Below are 19579 nucleotides of genomic sequence, written 5' to 3' on the forward strand. Positions count from 1 at the left end.
CACAGGCACCAAGTCTAGTCTTGACTATTCTTTATATAAGGGTATGTTAGAGAGGTGATCCTTCTTGTCTGTGCTCTTCCCCTATCATATATAAACCTTCTTCATTGAATAGTAGCACTACCATTTTTTTTCTCTTTGCTTCTTTCTCTTTATCCTGTTGGTGCTCAAATCCAGGACTTTGTGCAGGTTAGGCAGGTGTGCAACCACTGGGATTTACTCCAGCTCTGCTCAGCATTATTATTTTTTTTTTTTTTTCAACAGGGAATTTGCTTCTGTGCTTTTCAGCCATAGCTATGAACCTACTTATCTTTTATGTAGAAAAAAATATCCATTAAGATGTCTCCCAGATAGTAGGATCCTTTCCTCAAATTAAAGCATTTGACTATTTTTATATGAATATTTTAATATTCATAGGAGAAATGTTTCATATTTTACATTTCTATTTTTCTGAATATTTTGGTAGAGATCCAAACCACATTCCCCAAGATATCCAATCTTTAATGCTAGACTTGGATCTTTGTATTATACAAACTTTAACTAGATGTTATTTGAAGAAAATTTAAGGTGTCTTAACTTTGTAGTTTTCCTTTATGTTCTTTTTTGCTATTTGCTATGAATTGACCTTAAAAATTCTTTGAAAGAAATGCCTTTCTTTTCAGAAATGGGTCCAATTGTGTCTTACTGTGTCGTTAGACTTAGAGATCCCAACCTTATGCCTGAGAGCTAATGTGGGAAGTGATTCTGTCTGAACAGACCGAAATGGTGGGAGCTAGGTAAAAACATACAGAAAGTGGCTGTCCTGGGTCAATGATGACCCTGACGGCTTAGTTATAGACATTTTTTTTTTTAGTTATAGACATTTATTAGCTTATATTTAATTTTATTTATCATCCTAATCATCATCATCATTACTATTTGTTTCAGGTACTCATTATGTAGTCCAGGCTAGGTTTGACCTGCTCATTTTCCTCCCTTACCCTGGCGAATACTAGGGTTAAAGTATTTTTCACCTTCCTGGGACTATCAACTTATTTTGTCGGGGATAAGTGACTTTGGTTCTGAGAGGCAAGGGCTGTTATTTTGCAGCTTGTTGATGGTGGTTTGGATGAAGTATGGTAGACATTGTGTTCAAAGAGTAAGATGGTAAATTCATAGGCTTTGCAGCCCACCTTCTCCCTGTACAACTGGCTACTTCTGTTGCTATGCTATGAAATTAACAGACAAGTCGCAATCAGCAGGACTTGGTGTGTTCACATAAAATTTTGCAAATGCAGGTAATGAGCCAGAATTAATATGTGGACCACAGGCTGTTGATACTTGGTTTAACAATTATTAATAAACATTTTTTTTAAGCTGGCAAGAAGGGTCATCAGGCAAAAGCATCTGCTATGGATGCCTTAAGACCTGAATTTTCTCTTTGGAATGTACCATGTAAGGAGAAAATTGACTACTGAAACATTGACTTCTGATCTCCATATGTATGCCTGTTCCTCTGTTCTCTCTCTCTCTCTCTCTCTCTCTCTCTCTCTCTCTCTCTCTCTCTCTCTCTCTCTCTCACACACACACACACACACACACAAACACACACACCACAAAATAATAAATAAGATAACACGCAAACAAGTGAATATTCCAGTGCATAGAGAGCATGAAATGTATTGCTAAAATGGAGCAGATATTATATATGGAGTGTGCATATATCTAGACTTATGAAAATGGCATTAAGAATATATGTGAAGCCGGGCAGTGGTGGCTCATGCCTTTAATCCCAGCACTCGGGAGGCAGAGGTAGGTGGATCTCTGAGTCTGAGGCCAATCTGGGATACAGTGTGAGTTCCAGGAAAGGTGCCAAAGCTACATAGAGAAACTCTGTCTCAATATATATATATATATATACGTATATATATATATATATGTATGTATGTGTACATAGCTATATGTATATTATGACCCAATTTAAGCCCTTTGTTTGGCAATGTTAGAAACTCAGTGACTACTATTTTCACCAATGAACAAATAAGCTAAAAAGTGTTTTTTATTTTTTAGGGTTTATTTTATTTATGTGTATGAATGTTTTATCTGTAGGCATGTCTGTGCATGCCTGGTGCCCAATAAAGTCAGAAAAGTCATCAGTTCCCCTGAAACTAAAGTTACAGATGGTTGCTAGTAACCGTGTGAGCATTAGGGATTGAACCTAGGTCCTCCACTTGAGCAACAAGTACTCTTAACTGCTGAGTGATTTCTCTAATCCAATACTTGAAATTATTATTGGTATGTCTTTCTTGATTTTTTAAAATGTGTTTGAGGATTTAATTCAGGAGTACGTTGCATGTGCATTCTTTTCAACCTTTTCTCCAACTCCTTTCTTGCCTGCCAACCAACTTCTCTCAAATTAATGAACTCGTGTTCTGTATTTATTTTTGTTTATATCTATCTATATTTATTATTATTATATATAAATGAGTGTGTGTGTGTGCAACCTAGTGAGTCCATTGAAGTTACCCTAATTTGCATGTGTTTAGGACTGACCCCTTAGAATTGGGGTCTTATTCCCCAAAAGAAAAAAACTGGTTTTTCCTCTCTCAGCAGTCATTGATTGACTGTAACTCTCCATCTTTGGGTGAAGCCTTTGAAGTTTTCCTCCATGTGGTATGGTTTTTTCAGATTTGCAAAAGCAGCCATAATGTTAAAAGACCATGGCAACATCTAGAAGAATCGATTTGTCAGCAATCACCCCACCTTTAGGATCCTAAATCTTTCTTACTCCTCTTCCACATTGTTCCCTGAGCCTTAGATGTAGGCATTATGTTAGATAAATTCTGTGTAGGACTGACTTGGTACCCCAATATCCTTCTGCATTTTGGCCAGTGGGGACTATATTACTTTAGCAATATGGTATTAGTATAGTCTCTTCGAGGGCCCATGCCCTCTTCAAGTGTGAGCTCCTAGCTAGGTTTACAGTACCTGGCTTGAGTTCCCTCCAATTGAATGGATTTTGGGTTCAATTATACAACTTCTGATTACAAGTGCCACCCTTGCACATTTGGGGTATCTTGCCAGTCCCATCCTTGTGGTTTTCAGGCTTTACAACTGAGTAGGACTGTTGATAACTTTACAACCTTGACAGATTATATAGCACCTTCTAACACTCTGAGAAGTAGTCCTCAGGGAAAAGCATCCAGGTCACTTCCAAGTTGATTTCTCCAAATCCTGTGACCAGATATTTGATGTCTTCAGCAATAAGGTTTTATCTTCATGTTCTGTCAAGTAACCAAGATAAATAACAATGATGTGTGTTGTTTTGGGAGTCTCTTGGATTTTCCTGACCAACAGCTTGGTGGGTGGCATTTCTTGTCTGGCACTGGGGTTTTTGTTAAATAGTCTATGGTTTCTAGAAGTAGCATTATCCCACCATGTCCAGTCTTGTTTTGTTTGAACTTCTTATCCACATTTGATTTGTGAATTCCTTTGAATTAAAAGAAACACATTTATTCTAATATATATAAATATAGATATAAATATGGATATAGATATAGATGATCACAGCAAATTATATATCTATCCCATTCTACACATGCTTGATTACCAAAATCTACTGTCTAGGTTGTTCTAACCTTTCTCTTGTGTCCCACAACTCAGTCCTCAGGCTCTCACAGTCTTTCGTATGTATACCACTACTCAGTACTCACCTTGTCCATCATCACTGTACCTCAAAACTCACTGTGGGCTTCACTGCAGGGATTTGCTCCAATCTCACAGAGATTCAGTACATATGTCATTTGAAATTTCTAGCCTCCTGGACTTGGTTTTAGATCTTCATGCTTCTAAACCCCATTTATATTAAGCATGGTCTTACATTGACAAAGTGCCATGCATTCCACTCCCATGAGTGAAGTGACAATATTGTGCTTTCAGAGCCCAAGAAATGTCTTCTACAGATGGATCAGGGACTCTCAGATAATTCTCACTTTTATTGGTGCCCTTCCTTTATGACATTCAGATCTCTCTTTCTCTCTCCAAGGTCTATTTGAATCCTGAGAAATTACCAAATGATATAGACTTCCTTCCAGTCTACTCCGACAAGAGAATAAATTTCACATCATTCTTTTTCGATGTGCCCAGTCTTTGGGAAGGAACATTTACTGTCTTTGTTATCTTATCCCCTTCTTGATATAACCACTCATGTCATCCAGACCCTCCCATTAGCAAGTAAAAGTCCTCAGTTTCATGCTATTAAAGACGTACCTTAGCAGTAAACTCTTGGTCACTCACTCCATATAGAAAATATTGTTTACAGAGTTGTCTATAATCCCATGAAAGCTAGCCTTTGCAGGGAAGATGACAGCATTCCCAGATACATCTTCACCTTTGTAGCCATCACCACATTAAAAGAATCTCCTTAATGACACCAAATCCATCACCATCAGCTCTGCCAGGTGTGGGTCCAGTACAGATGTAGTTTGCTTGGACACAAAAAGTCACAGGGTCACTCTGACTCTGTGTATCAAATAGGAGCCTCTGGACTTTTTCTAGAAAATCTGAGGGGTGTCAGAGTTGCCAAAATATCGCTATAAGACTTCAATCTGATAAAGTCTTTATTCTTAAAAAATGTTGAGATTTTGTGATTCAGAACATGGAATGAGATTTGGGGAAGCCACACTATATACCCAGTTTATTCAACTGTAAATGTCAAGTGTGTAATGTTTTAGAAATTAATACTGGTTCTTAAAAGTATGTATATCTTCTGCCAAAGGAACTAGATGATTGTACTTAAAGGACACTCTGGCTACATGTCAGTAGATATCCATGGTAAGATTTGGCCATACTTCTCAGTATATGCTCCCATTCCAATCTAGCAATATTTTAAGGCATTTCTCAAGCTTATAGAAGGCACACTGTTGTCTTCAAAGCTCTTAGAGTCCCAATATATGAGTAATTGTACTCTATTCTAAGTTTGGCAGGATTACTTAAAGACAATTGTAAACAAAAGCTTCTTTTCTGCCAGAAACTCTCAAATATCCAGCAGCTGCTTCCCAAATAATTGACTCATAGTCTTGATATTACTTATAGATGCTTGGCCATTAGCTCAGGCTTGTTACTAGCTCTTACACTTAAATTAACCCATATTTCTATTCATGCTTTGCCACATGGCACCAACTTTTCTCAGTATGACATTTTCATCTTGTTTCCTCTGCATCTGGCTGGTGACTCTTGACTCTGCCCGTCCTCTTCCCAGCATTCTTGGTTTGGTTGTCTCTCCTATATTTCTTGCCTGGCTACTGGCAAATCGGTGTTTTATTAAACCAATTTGAGTAACAAATCTTTACAGTGTACAAGAGGATTATTCCACAGCAGACAATCCTCTGCTGCTGCCATGCTTCTTCCAGAAGGCTGTAGTTCTATACATTTTGTGTGCACCAGAATTCTCTGGAGAGATGGTTCAGTTGTTAAGAGTCCTTCCTACTCTTACAGAGGTCCCATGTTTGGTTCCAGCATAGCTGGTAGCTGATAACCATCTATAGCTCCATTTCTAGGGGTTTTTCCCCCATCTCTGGCCTCTATATATGGTTCATATATATAACTGCATGCCAAAACATTCATTCACATAAAATACTCATGAATAAAATGAAAAGAAAAATTGTTGGAGAGAGTCATCAGCAGATATGAATGAAGTCTATTCCCAAAGCATCTAATGCAGTCTATGGCCCTGGGATTCTGCATGGAGCTAACTCTGAAGAAGGTGGTCTAGACATTACATATTTAGAAATAATGTACTCTGGGAAAGAATGATTCAGAGGTTGGTGGGTAATAGACAGCACGTTTGGAAATATAGAAGCCTGTGCAGACAGAGATATTTTAGATCATTAATATCTGGGCAAATCCTTCCTGTCACCCCGTGGACATCATTTAAAACCATTAATAGTTAAGACTAGATCTGAACAACTTCTTCTTTCTTCATTCCAGGTCTGAGGAAACAGTTGAAGTCAGCCCCAATGGACTTACTGACCAGTCCTTGGCTCTAACCCAGCACAAGGAAGAAGTTCAGAGAAATAGCTGTAAGCTGAATTTGTTCTTGTTTTACTTTGTGGGATAGCTAGGGCTTCAGAAGGTAGATGTGGATCTTAAATTATTCTTCATGTCCATTCTGTAAGATAGACTGTTGGGGTCCCTGCAAGTGTCACAGCTGGTAGGGAAAAGATCCAAAGGTGAAGAATGACACCAAGTTAGCACCATTTTAGCAGGCACTGGGTCAAAATTTCTGGAGTCTGACCTCACAGTTTGATTTTCTTGTACACAGCTACATAGAAACTCCCTAGCACAGTAGCGAAGCACCTGTGAGCTTTACAATAAGAATGAATTCTATTGTCTGATAAACAGTGCTCAAGGCAAGGTCCTAAGGAGGAAGGATTTGTAATAAGCATAAAGATAGATTCTACTGATGGAGGATGCAAAGTACATGGGACCTCTTTCATGAAAATGGGTTCTATTTATAGAAAGACTAAACTTGAGATAAGGGCCTAAATAATGCCCAAGATATTGGGGTATTAAGGAAAGCTGGCTCCATAGAATAGCAAAACAATCACTAGGTTGTTAGACAACATCCACTACAGCCTTCCATGTGAAAAAACATCATTGTTTTCCCTTGAAAACAATAGGCTCCCATGTTTAACAAGTCTGTTTGCTTCAATGCATTCTCTAAGCTGTGCCTCCTACAATAGGCAGAGTGGGTTCAGTCCTGGGAATAAGAGAAACACTCCCATCATGCCCATGGGTTTTGTAACTGACTCCATTTCTCTAATCCACATTAGCACTTAACCTTTTTGAAGTTCTTCCTACTTGTCATGTTAACTGTACCACCTTCTGCTTGTTCATAACTCTGTCTGCCCTAGAGTGTTCAAGAGAGCCCTTGGAATCTACTGTGTCTTGTTAATCATCTTAAAGTTCATAGCTGCTGAAAACAAAATCTTCATTGATATACAGCTTCATTTAATTTCACTCCCAGCCTCCATCACATTGCAGTTCACTAGTACACTGCGAATCTCAGGAAAATTACTTCTAATCTTTTAGCAGCTGTTGCTCTCCATCCATTTGATGCTGATTTGTTGGAGTTCACTCTTTCAATCACAGATTTGAGAAGGCAATCTATTAAACAGAGTCAATTTAGAGTTTACCTTTTTTCTGCTTTGCTTACACAAATGAATGTGTGTGTGTGTGTGTGTGTGTGTGTGTGTGTGTGTGTGTGATGGAGTACATGGGATTTGGATTTCTGATGCCCTGAGCTGAGAGCTAAAACAATGAAAAATCTATATGTGTTCAGAACTTGTTGCAAAAATTTTAAAACAGTTTCTTCCCTTGGAGATGTGAAGTTTCTCCTTTGAAAAGCCAACTGAAGAAAATCCTATTTGGCTCATGGTGAGTCACTCAATTTCTCACATCATTGAAACCATTCATTGACAAGTTGAAACCATTCATTCAACCTGTTGTTGGATATAACTGGCTCACCACATAGGAAGAGAGTGTCTGTTTATATATTCTCCATGATTTCATTCAGTCTGGCAGTTAAAATTAAAATCTTCCCTATGCAAAGATTTGGTTGGGTGTAGGAAATTCAGTATTAGTAAAACATATGTTTTGGATATAGTGCATCTATTATAGAACATTATCAGTTGTTACAGTGTGCCAGCATCAAGCATAACATTATTTCTTTATACCAAACTTGTGAGTTCAAGCTTTTCTATAAAACTATTCATGAATGTTAAAAATTACAATGTATTCCTGGAGCACTCCATAATGCAAAAAATTATTGTATAATATGCACTATTTCCACCAGGCTATCTAGCTGTCTGTCTATTTGTCTACTTATCTTTTATTAATTATCTATCAGTCATTATCACTTGTCTATCAATAACATACCTATCTATCATCTATCAATCTACCTATCTATCTGTCTGTCTATCTATCTATCTATCTATTTATTATCTATCTGTCACATCTTTGTATTAGCATTACTTATAGCAGTAAAGACAAAGAACAGCATACATGATCACTGGCAGTAAAAAACATGCATATACATTTGCACACATAAAATAGTTTTCCTTATTCTATTATACTTTTACTGAAGAGAAAATAAATGAGCCAAAGTAACTTACTAATATGGATAAATCCCCCATGCAATACAAAATGAAAAAATCTTATTATATAATAAGATTACATAGCTATAGAGTACCCTCATATTTAAGTTTTGAAATAAGAAAATAAAAAGACACCATTTAGGGATATTTTCATGTTTATAAATGTATATAAAATACAGAACTGATTGTTAGAAGCATGAGGAAGAAGCAGCTACTACTTTGAGAGAGCATACAGGTGGAGGGAGATAGAGAGGAACAGGGAGTTGTAGAAAGGTTTGGTATATTTCATGAAGATTAGTCCAAAGTGGTACAAAACTCAAGTCCAAGTTAATCAAAGACCTTAACATAAAACCAGATATACTGACCCTGATAGATGATAAAGTGGGGGAATAGCCTTGAATACATCTGCACAGCAAAAAACTTTCTGAATGGAACACTTATTGACAGGCACTAAGATCAACAATTAATAGATGGGACCTTATGAATCTGAGAATTTTTTGTAAGGCAAAGTACACTGTCACTTGGACACAGCAGCAGCCTACAAAATGGGAAAAGACTTTTACCAACTCTTTTTCTGATAGAGGACTAATATCCAAAGTATATAAAGAATTCAAGAAACTAGATATCATATAAAAAAACCCAAATAATGCAATTAAAAAATGGGGTATAGTCTAAACAGAATTCTCAATAGTGGAATCTCAAATGGCTGAGAAACACTTAAAGAAATGTTCAACATCCTTAGCCATCAGGAAAATGCAAATCAAAACTACTTTGAGAGTCCATCTTATACCTGTCAGAATGGCTAAGATCAATAACACAAGTGACAGCTAATTTGGGGATGTGGAGGAAGGGGAACACTCCTACACTGCTAGTGGGAGTGCACATTTTTACAGCCACTATACAAGTTAATATGATGGTTCCTTAGAAAGCTGGGACTCAATCTACCTTAAGACCCAGCTATATCACCACTCTTGGGAATATACCCAAAGGATGTTCCACCCTACCCTAAGGACACTTCTCATCCATGTTCTTTACAGCTTTCTTCATAATAATCAGAAACTGGAAACAACCTAGATGTCCCCAAGAGAAGAATGGATAAAGAAAATATGGTACATTTACACAGTGGAGTATTACTCAGATATTTAAAAAAATGAAAATTGAAGGCAAATGAATGGAACTAGAAAAAAAATCCTGAGTGAGGTAACCCAGACCCAGAAAGATAAATATGGTATATATTCACTTATAAGTGGATATTAGCTGTTAAGTAAATGATAACCAAGCTATACTCAGTAGATCCAGATAGGTTAGATAAAGAGGAATAGTCTAGGGAGAACTCATGGAACTTTTCTTCTTGGGAGGGGAGAAATATAATAGATTTTATTGGCTGGCTGGGGCCAGATAGGGACAGGAGTAAGGGATCAGGTGGAAGAGAGATGAGCTGGAGGGAGAAAGTATGGGGAGAGACAGATAGAATTGGGGCTTTAATAGGGGTAGTGTAGACCCTAGTACATTTGAAACTTCCTGGAATGTATGAAGGTAATCCAAATGAGAATTCCTAACAATGGGAGATACAGAATCTCAGCTGGCCAAGTCTTGTAGCCAGGAGAGGCTTCCTGTGGTGGGACTATGATACCAATCCAGCCACAAGACCTTTGACCTGTAATCTTTTCTGCCTGCAAAATATGCTAGAGCAATAAATTGTAGGAATAGACAATCAATGTCTAATTTGACTTAAGGTCACTCCTTGAGAAGGAACCCATGCTCAACCAAGAACTAAAATGTAGATAGCCCAGAGACCTGTGGGAAAAAACAAATACTACTGGTCTAAAAAACAGTATTAATAAAAAATGACTACTAATGATATTCTGCTATACTCATAGATCAGTGCCTTATCCAGTCATCATCAGAGATGTTTCCTCTGGTGCTGTCATTACCAGTGCATCCATGGACAAGACAGCAATGCTTTTGGGTCAGTCAGTAAAGAGTGTGGAGATAAATCACTTTAGAAAGGGTTTCAGGGAATAGCATCTGTTTTATTTCACATGAGCAACAACTAACATATAGTAAAATCCTATTGACTATGATTATTTAGCACATTACCTTGGATTGGATAATAAGTACTCATACCATCAAGGTCTCTATGCAGAATAAGTACATTAAAGGAGACATGGAGAGTGCAGATTCATCCACAGGTCAGCTACCAGTTACTTAAAGTATTTCATAATTTAGTGTTCTGACTACAGTAGTATGGTATACGATGCTTCTTAGTTAGAAGCACAGTGTGCTAAATAGGCTGGCCACCAAGCCATGCTTGCATTTTCTCCTATACTTGGGAAGCAAATGTGAACAGATGTAGAAGCCCAAGGACATTACATGGAGAGAGAATCTAAATAGGAGGTCTCCATCAAATCTCTCCCCTTAGAGCTCAAGATATCCCTTGGAACAGGAAATGGAAAGATTACAAGAACCAGAGGGGATGGAGGACACCAGGAAAACAAGGCTCTCTGACTCAACTAAACAAGAAGTATATGAGTTTACAGAGACTGAAGCAGCAAATATAGGACTTACATGGGTCTGCACCAGGTCCTTTGTGTATATATTATAGCTATTAGCTTAGTACTGTTCTAGGATGCCTGACTATGAGAATGAGTGAGTTTCTGATTCTTGTGCCTGTTCTTGGTATTCTTCTCCTCCTGTTGGGTTGTAGTATCCAATTTCAATATGATAGTTTTTGCTCCATCTTATCATATCTTGTTTTGTCGTGTGTATTTATTATCTCTTAGAATCATGTTCTTTTCTAATGAGAGACAGGAAGGGAGTGGATCCACAGGGGAGGAGAGGTGGGGAGGAAATGGGAGCAGGAGAGGGAAGGAAAACTAAAATCAGGATATATTGTATGAAAAAAGAATCTATTTTAAATAAGAAAACGGAAGAAGACTGGTCCAAGGTAGACCTATGATTTGTCATGATAACTGATGAACATAAACTTTTGTAGGAATGAAGGGTCAGGTGGAGAGAAAGCAAGAGCATCAGGGAAACAGGAAGCAGATAATGTTTTCCTGTCTCATCCTTTGGTATCTTGTGGCATTTCTAGTGCTCTTCATTGATTATCAGTCTCTTTTCTCTTTACTCGATTTCTCTTTTGTCTCTCCTCAGGGAGTTTAGGCCCCAACAAAATTCTTAGTATCTCTGCAAAAAACATGCCTGTATTTTGTAACTTCTAAAAGTCCATCCTATGAATGTGTACACTTCCCAGAAACATACTCACAAATCTTTGCTGACTAAAGCTAATTTTACTTGAGCACATCACTAATTTCTGAAAGAATCTTGAGACTCTGGTACCAATAATATGAGACTGAGACATTTGTGATCTGTCTATTGCATTCTCTTCCTTTTCTGTATGATGGTCAGTTTCCTGATGTACTCCTCTTAACCAGACTTTAATGTCAAATTGTAATGTTTGCAGCAGTTCTCACTCACCTTTTGCTTCTTTGATCAAGGTCTCTATGCAGAATAAGTACATTAAAGGAGACATGGAGAGTGCAGATTCATCCACAGGGCATCTTCTTTGAACCTTGCTTTCTACAGCTCTATCAAAGCTGCTCACTGCATTTAGTTGGTTTTAGCTTTTTCTGGGGCACCATGACCCTATCTATAGTTCACCCCATGAGCCTAAATTTCAGCCTCAGGGGAGCCTCAAGCAATGGCTCCACCACTTCCTTAGAACCTGCTAAGATTCTATGTCTCTATTTTATTGCTATTCCTCTGTGTCATGGTCAATTATAATAAACATTGAGAACTATTTAATATTTCATGACCTCCTTCTACCATTCCAAATGTCTAGAAAAACTTACTTACAATATATTCTCATACCAGAAAGAGTCCCAGGTGGAGAGAACAGAATAGATCCTGCTCCTAGTGGTGAGTTCAAACCACACATGCTCTGCCCAGCCCATGCCCTGCCCACATGAAAATACCACTAGTTTGTTTGCTCAAGCCTTTTCTGGAGCACAATGGTAGCTCTACCATGCTTTTCCTCAAAATCCTCATTAAATAGCAGGAAATCCTTTCATGCTATCTTGGGGTGTGTGATGTCATTAATCTCAATATCCAAATTCAGTTTTGAGTGGGTGTCCATCTGTTTCTTCAAAGTGGCCACAAGACCAACAAACAGGCACATACTGATGTATATGTTAGGTAACACATGCTTTGGTATCTCCTGGGACATGATGAGGAATTTGAACAGCTATGATTATATTAGGTTTCTAAAATTTATTTTATTTTTATAGGCTTACTGATTTTATTTTGTATGTGAATACTTCACCTCAGTGCATGTATGTGTACCATGTACATACCTGGTACCCAAGGAAATCAGAAGAGGGTATTGGATCCCCTGAAACTGGAGCTTTGGATGGTTGTTAACCATTTTGTGGGTTCTGAGAACTGAGTCTGGGTCCTCTGTAGGGGCAACAAATACTCTTAACCACTGAGCCATCTCTCCATCTCTAGATATTTAGAACTGTTACTTTGATGTTTTAAAGAACAGTTGACTGCAGGGATATCAGAGTGAAAGCAATACAAGGAGCTACAAGGCAATTATGTTAACTCAGCCGAAGGTAATAAGAGCGGCTTGGCTTTACATGGGAACGGTATAGGGCAGGGATTAAGTTGATAGTGTCAGCCACGAAGATTAGCTCCACATTGTCATAGCAGGGAACACCAAGAATGGAGAGTTTTAAGGTTAGAATAAGTATATTGAGGAATTTTAGTTTTATTTTGGATAAGTTGAACTTGAGATGCTCTCTAGACATTCAAATAGATTACAGAATAAGCAGATGGATGCAGAAGGTGTGTGTGTGTGTGTGTGTGTGTGTGTGTGTGTGTGTGTGTGTGTGTAACTCTGTGCATAGGCTAAAACTGGATTGAAAGTTATTATAAAGGCTAGAATATTTTTCTGAAGGTAATATACATATGAATTTGAAACCTAATATGTGTTAAAATACACCAAATACATCAATTTTTTTACTTCTTTATTGAGATATAATTGACAAAAGTGTACACTTGTCTACATTTCTGTGCTAATGGCCATGGTTGTATAAAATTCTATGTAATTAGAGCTTCTGTGTGTATGGTCCCTAATATGTCTCCCCTTGGGGAAACTACCATGTTTGCTTTTAAAGAGTACATGTAGCTGGGCGGTGGTGGCGCACGCCTTTAATCCCAGCACTCGGGAGGCAGAGGCAGGCGGATCTCTGTGAGTTTGAGGCCAGCCTGGGCTACCAAGTGAGTTCCAGGAAAGGCGCAAAGCTACACAGAGAAACCCTGTCTCGAAAAACAAAACAAAAAAAAAAAAGAGTACATGTAATATTTAGATGTGAGTATACATTCATTGTTTTTTGATAGAGTCATATTCTGAGAAATACTTTGCTAAGTAATTTTATTTTGGGGTGAATATCATAGAGTATATTTACATAAATTATAATGGGTACATCATTAAGTAATCTAATTTTACAGACTATTGTCCTGTATCCTTTGGTCCATAAGTGACCAAAATATTAAAATATAATTATGAGCACAAAACTGTATACTATGAAATGATAAGCACACTAAAACTTGTGCACATATCCATCACCTCACACTAGTAACTTTTTACTTTTGCATTGAGGGCACTTTGGTAAGACCATCTCAAATAATTTCAAGTGTACAACTCTCTGAAACTTGTTTGTCCCGCATGCCTGAAACTTGATACCCTCTGACTGTCAATGAAGTCATCTTCTGACGAGATTCTTATGAAAAACTAACAAGATTGCAAAAATATGTTATTAAAAGATTGAAGTCTTTGAAAATCTGAGTCTCAAAAAGCTTTCAAAGACTTTCCTTGGTACTGACGTTGCTACCATTCTTGGCATTACTCCACTAAATAGGAATAGTATTAAACTACTTCCAATGACTTACTGTTTGACCCACAGATTATTGCATCTCTCAACCCTCATCATAGAAGCTCCTTTTTCTAAATGAATACTGGTTAACACAGAGATCCACAACTAATCATAGTTCAGAGAACAAGAGACTACGGATTTCTTAGTCTTAAATGTGACATTTGTCTTATACCTCTTCTGCCCAGGGTTCAGAGGTCATTGGGAAAGAGGGAGTAGAAAGATTGTAAGAGTCAAAGGCAGTGAGTGACTTACTACAAGAAAATGTTTTGTGGCTACAACAGGGCAAGTTGCACATATCAACTCGTAGTGGTTATGACAGCATGCACAAGAATTGTGCAAACTCAAGCCAGACAAAATTCCAACACTGAGAGAGGAACTTTCAGCCTTCGGTAACTGTTGGGAGAGAGTCAGTCTTTTTTGAGAGTGTGGCCACTGGTAGGTCAACCATGCTCCAGTGGAAGGCATACATCTAAGAGAATATAGACATGACAAATTGAATGTGATGGATTTGAAAACACACACACACACATACATACATACATACATACATACTCTGTGTCTGGCTGGTGGCTGCCTGGCTTGCTGGCTCTGGGCATTTCCTCCTCTGTCTCCCTCATTCTCTCCTCTCATTATCCTCTCTCTATCAAGCCTAGATTCTTCCTCCTACTTATTCTCTCTGCTCACCAACCCTGCCTATGCCTCCACAGCCTACCTATTGGTCTTTCAGCTTTTTATTAGACCTATCAGGTGCCTTAGGTGGGCAAGAACAACAACAAATCTTTACATACTTAAACAATTGCAGCATAAACTAAAGCAGTGTACCTTTACATAGTTAAAGTACTATCCTACAACAGGGGTCTGTGTTAACATCCATGACCTATGTTGTCCTCAAAGGCCACAAGGATTTCTGAGTACTGGGCCACCACCTTTGGCCATATTAGTGTCTGAGGACCACATAGTTTAGCCTTGTTACTAGCTAACTCTTACACTTAAATTCACCCATATTTCTTATCTATGCTTCAGCATGTGGCACATGGCTTGTTACTTCATTTTCTACAAGTCCTGCTTCCTCGGTGGCTGGCTAGCATTTCTTCTGACTCTGCCTTCTTCTTCCCAAAGTCCTCTGTTTCTGGCTGTCCCACCACCTATATTTCTTGCCTGACTACTGGCCTGTCACTTTTTATTAACCAATGAGAGTAATACATATTCACAGTATACAGAAAGATTATTCCACAGCAGAGAGCCATGCTGACTCTGGGGCCATTGTGATCTGAGTGGTCTGTGCTGTCACCTGGGGCCATGGTGATGTCTGCGCCCAGGGTGTGGTATCACAGCCAGGGCTTGAGTTGATGTTCATGGCTCCTGTTACCACTAAAGCCATGCAAATATCTGGGATCTGGGCCATCACCTAAGAACAGGTAAATATCTGAGGATCATGCTGTCCCTGGGGCCCTGCCAAGCTCAGTGGCATACACTGCCATCTGGGTGCATGGTGATGTCCAACCCTGGGCTGATGTAGAGGACCATATCTTGTTCTGTGGTCCTACCACAGCTGGGGTCTGTGTTGATATTCATGGCGCATGTTGCCACCAAAGGCCACAAAAATGCACTGGGTCTATGCCATAACCTGTGGCCATTTTGGTGTCCAAGGGCCACGCTGCTGTATGGGTCATACTTATCTGGGTGACCTGCACTGCCATGGTGATGTCTGGGCCTGAGTTGCTGCCAAAGCCCATGCCTGGATCCATGGCCTTGCTGAAGTTGGGGTCTCTATTGTTGTCCATGGACAGTGTTACCAAAGAAGGCCATAGGAACCATGCCTGTTGGGATCCTAGGGCTGTGCTGGCCATGCTCTTCACTGGCCTTGGGATAGCTGGCCTGCCCCTCGCTGGACACTGCATCAGGAGAGCTAGCTCCACTCCTCATGGAATAGCACCCCCCCACACACATTCAGGAGAGATGGCCCCACCCTTCACTATGGGTGTGGGAGAGCTGGCAGGTTAGCATGGTCCCCTCACCTGAAGGGGGAGTTCCCAGTGGCTTTGCTAACTAGCTCAGCTACCACCCAGACCCACATCCTGGGCCTTGTGTTGGCCTGCCTTAACATCTACCCCATCTATGACCTGCTGGAGTGTGTCAAGGGACCACAGGATCTCCATAACTTCTGTCAACAGCAGGATATCTGAGGAATTTTGGTGAGGGTCCAGTAATGATGGTGTGCCAGAGGCCAGAGGCCTTGAACCAGACCAATGACTCATTGCAAAGAACATTTGCAGGTGGGGATGACTGGACAAAAGGTATAGTAAACGACATACCACAGCCCTCAATGTCACTAGGATGAATGAAGAGGTGTTGGAGAAATGGGAAAGATGGAGAACTGGGTTTTTTTTTCAGTTAATTTTGGAGTCTTTCTTTGGGGGAATACTGCAGGGGTGAGGGGCAGATATCGAGGGAATGGGAGGTGAGAGGGATTGGGTTTTGTGATGTGAAATTCCCAAAGTATCAATAAATTATATGATAAAATCATGTGGCTGGTTCTGTAACTTAGGCAATAGACTTTTGCCTTCTTTATCTTCCATAACCTTTATTTTCTTTCATTTCCTTCCTGTTATGGCAGATACACAAGGTCAATATCCAACAGAGGACACACATTCTAGGGATGATTTTTTTTTCTATACTCAGGCCATTTTAGCAGAGCACTAGTTCCTAGATAGGTGGCCCTTCTTGTGATTACTCATCCGCTGTCTAGCTCAGATAAAGGGAGAGGTTTTAATTAAGGGTGGGACACATTGGTTTGCATCAACATTCATGTAAATTTATCAGTGCTGTCCACTCACAGGCTTTGAACTGTGGTAGTAGGTTCAAAACATAAGAAAACTGGTTAGGACAGCTACTATTATGCCATTTATCTCTGAGATACTTTCCTAAACTAAGCAAAAGATTTTGTTACTATCCATGGTATGTGGAGATGACTGAGGTGTAGTGACTGGATTTCTGGAAGTGTTTGTGATGATGTTTCATTAATAAAGAAAATGTCAAATATTTATGTTATTTACTGACAATAGTTATTGTATGTATCACTGCACTAACATTATCATATTGGTCAGGCAAAAGAGCAGGCCAGTCAATTTTAATACAAATGAATTGTAACAATGTCCTTAACACCTCTAAAAATACAAGATATTGAGAAGAGAAATAAGACTTGAATGAATAAAGGGTTAATATACATGATCAAGGAGAATGAAATTGTCTCGCAGTTTTCTCTTTTGCAGGATTAATTATATTTGATTCTGCCAAGCAAATAAATGCTGTGAAATCAAGTCATACCCCATATAGTAGAAAATTCATAGCAATAGATTTTTTTTTTGTAGGCCACATTTGTAATTCTGACAATATAGTTCCTCATTTAGCTGACTTTTCTACTTCTTTCCAGTCAATTGGGTGTGTTAATAATTAAAAAGGAAGATCTCATCTGGACATGATTCTTAGTATTGAAGCCTCATTTGAGCTGAAATTATTGCCCCTTCTATATTATTTTTCTCTCTCTTTCAATTTTATGATGGTAGTGTATAAAATAGGCAGGGTCAAATGTCAACCTGTATCACTAACTCACCTCTCATTTCTGACAGAGGAATATAGATGAGAAAAATTAGGAAAGGGGCAGTGCTGCAATTGTTTCTCCTTCTAAGCATTTGTTTACATGTCTAGGGACCATGCCTAGCAACCTGTACTTCCTATATCTGCATATGCCTGGCTGCCAAATTACATACTTGACCTTCCATATGGATTCTCAATGATCAATATTATTTTATATCATTGAAAATTACAACTTAATTTGGGTAATAAATTATTTGACTATCCTCTTTTATTATTGATTCAATTTATTTCTTTGACAATTTCATAAATGATCACAATGCAGTCAGATCCTCTTTCTGTATTGGTTTTATAACTGATTCAGTTTGGTACCAATTTTGTCTGAGTTAATTCTTTTCATGTAGGCGCTTTCTGAAGTTGCCTGGAATTCTGATGGGGAATTGCATTCTCATTTTACTGCCTACTTCCTCTGCAGTTTAGATAAAAGGTGAAACAGGGATGCTGTTTCTATGTATGTGACACACACCAAGAGTTATGGCAGTTATATCCTGCAAAATCAGTGTCCAACTGCCAAGCCAATAATTAACATTTTGTGTGCTATTTGGGTGTCACTCAACTCTATTCCAAACTCCTCTGTTAATAAGGGTGGGTTTGCATCAAAAATAAATATGCATATAATTGACCCTTGAGCAACACAAGTTTGAACTCTGAAGGTCCACTTATACTTGGGTTGTAGGTCACAGCTTGAAAAAAAAATCACACCCCACAAACTATGTAGCACAAAAATTTTGAAAAAAAATGAAAAATTTGATATGTTGTGAATACACAAAGTATATGTAGATAATATTTTATCAGTTTTACCATAGCATATATTAAATTATTATTAAAATTAAACTTTGTCAAACCTTCTGTACATAAAGCACAGGTTTTACTTGTTATCATTTATAGTTGAGAGTAACATGAACAAAGATAGGATACATTATCAAGTAATAAACTGAATTAAATTAATGCTAGTATATACTGTACAAATCAAATTTCCTACTTGGTATAGTTGCTATGATTTTATGGTTTGTATGGTAGCTAAAAATGTCCTATGGTCTGAATCATATCCAGTAAGTTGTCTATTGCACTAAAAGTGACCTACCAGAGCTCTTACATATTTTTTTAATCATATATAATATATCAAATATCCAAAATGTGCTAACATGGTGTTTCTGCTATTGGTACAGCTCCTAGACAGTTAAGGTTTGGAGGAGACATATGTTACCCATGGACTGCCAGTTTTAAGGGGGTGGCAGCTATAATTCCTGTGCTGCTTATGATCAACTGCACATAAATATGCTGAGGTTCTGCCTCTGTCCAAACTCAAACAAATAGATATGGCAGAGACCCAGTGGTGCTGAACTGTAGATGTAACTAACCGTCTTATTAAATAAGAAACACAGAAACAATGTAAAAGAGAAAGCTGAGAGGTCAGAGCTCAGAGCTAAAATCTCACCCTTCTGCCTGCGGTGTCCCAGCTTCCCGGAAAAAAACCCTATTTCCTGTCTGTTCGTCTATTTATAGTATTTTGTTCTGCCTTCTCATTGGTTGTAAACCCAAACACGTGACTGCCTCGTCACTGCCTGAATGTACAGCCCCCTAGGTCTTAAAGGCATATGTCTCCAATGCTGGCTGTATCCCTGAACACACAGAGATCTATGGGATTAAAGGCGTGTGCCACCACCGCCACACTCTTGCTATGACTCTAATAGCTCTGACCCCTGAGCAACTTTATTTATTAACATACATTCAAAATCACATTTCAGTACAATTAGATTACCACCACATTTCCCCTTTTCTATTTTAATAAAAAGAAAAAAAAGCAAGAGGTTATAACTAACAAAAGAAAAACTATATACAAAAGTACAATAA

The sequence above is a fragment of the Peromyscus leucopus genome, chromosome 9 (genome assembly GCF_004664715.2).
Source record: "Peromyscus leucopus breed LL Stock chromosome 9, UCI_PerLeu_2.1, whole genome shotgun sequence".
Taxonomy (NCBI): domain Eukaryota; kingdom Metazoa; phylum Chordata; class Mammalia; order Rodentia; family Cricetidae; genus Peromyscus; species Peromyscus leucopus.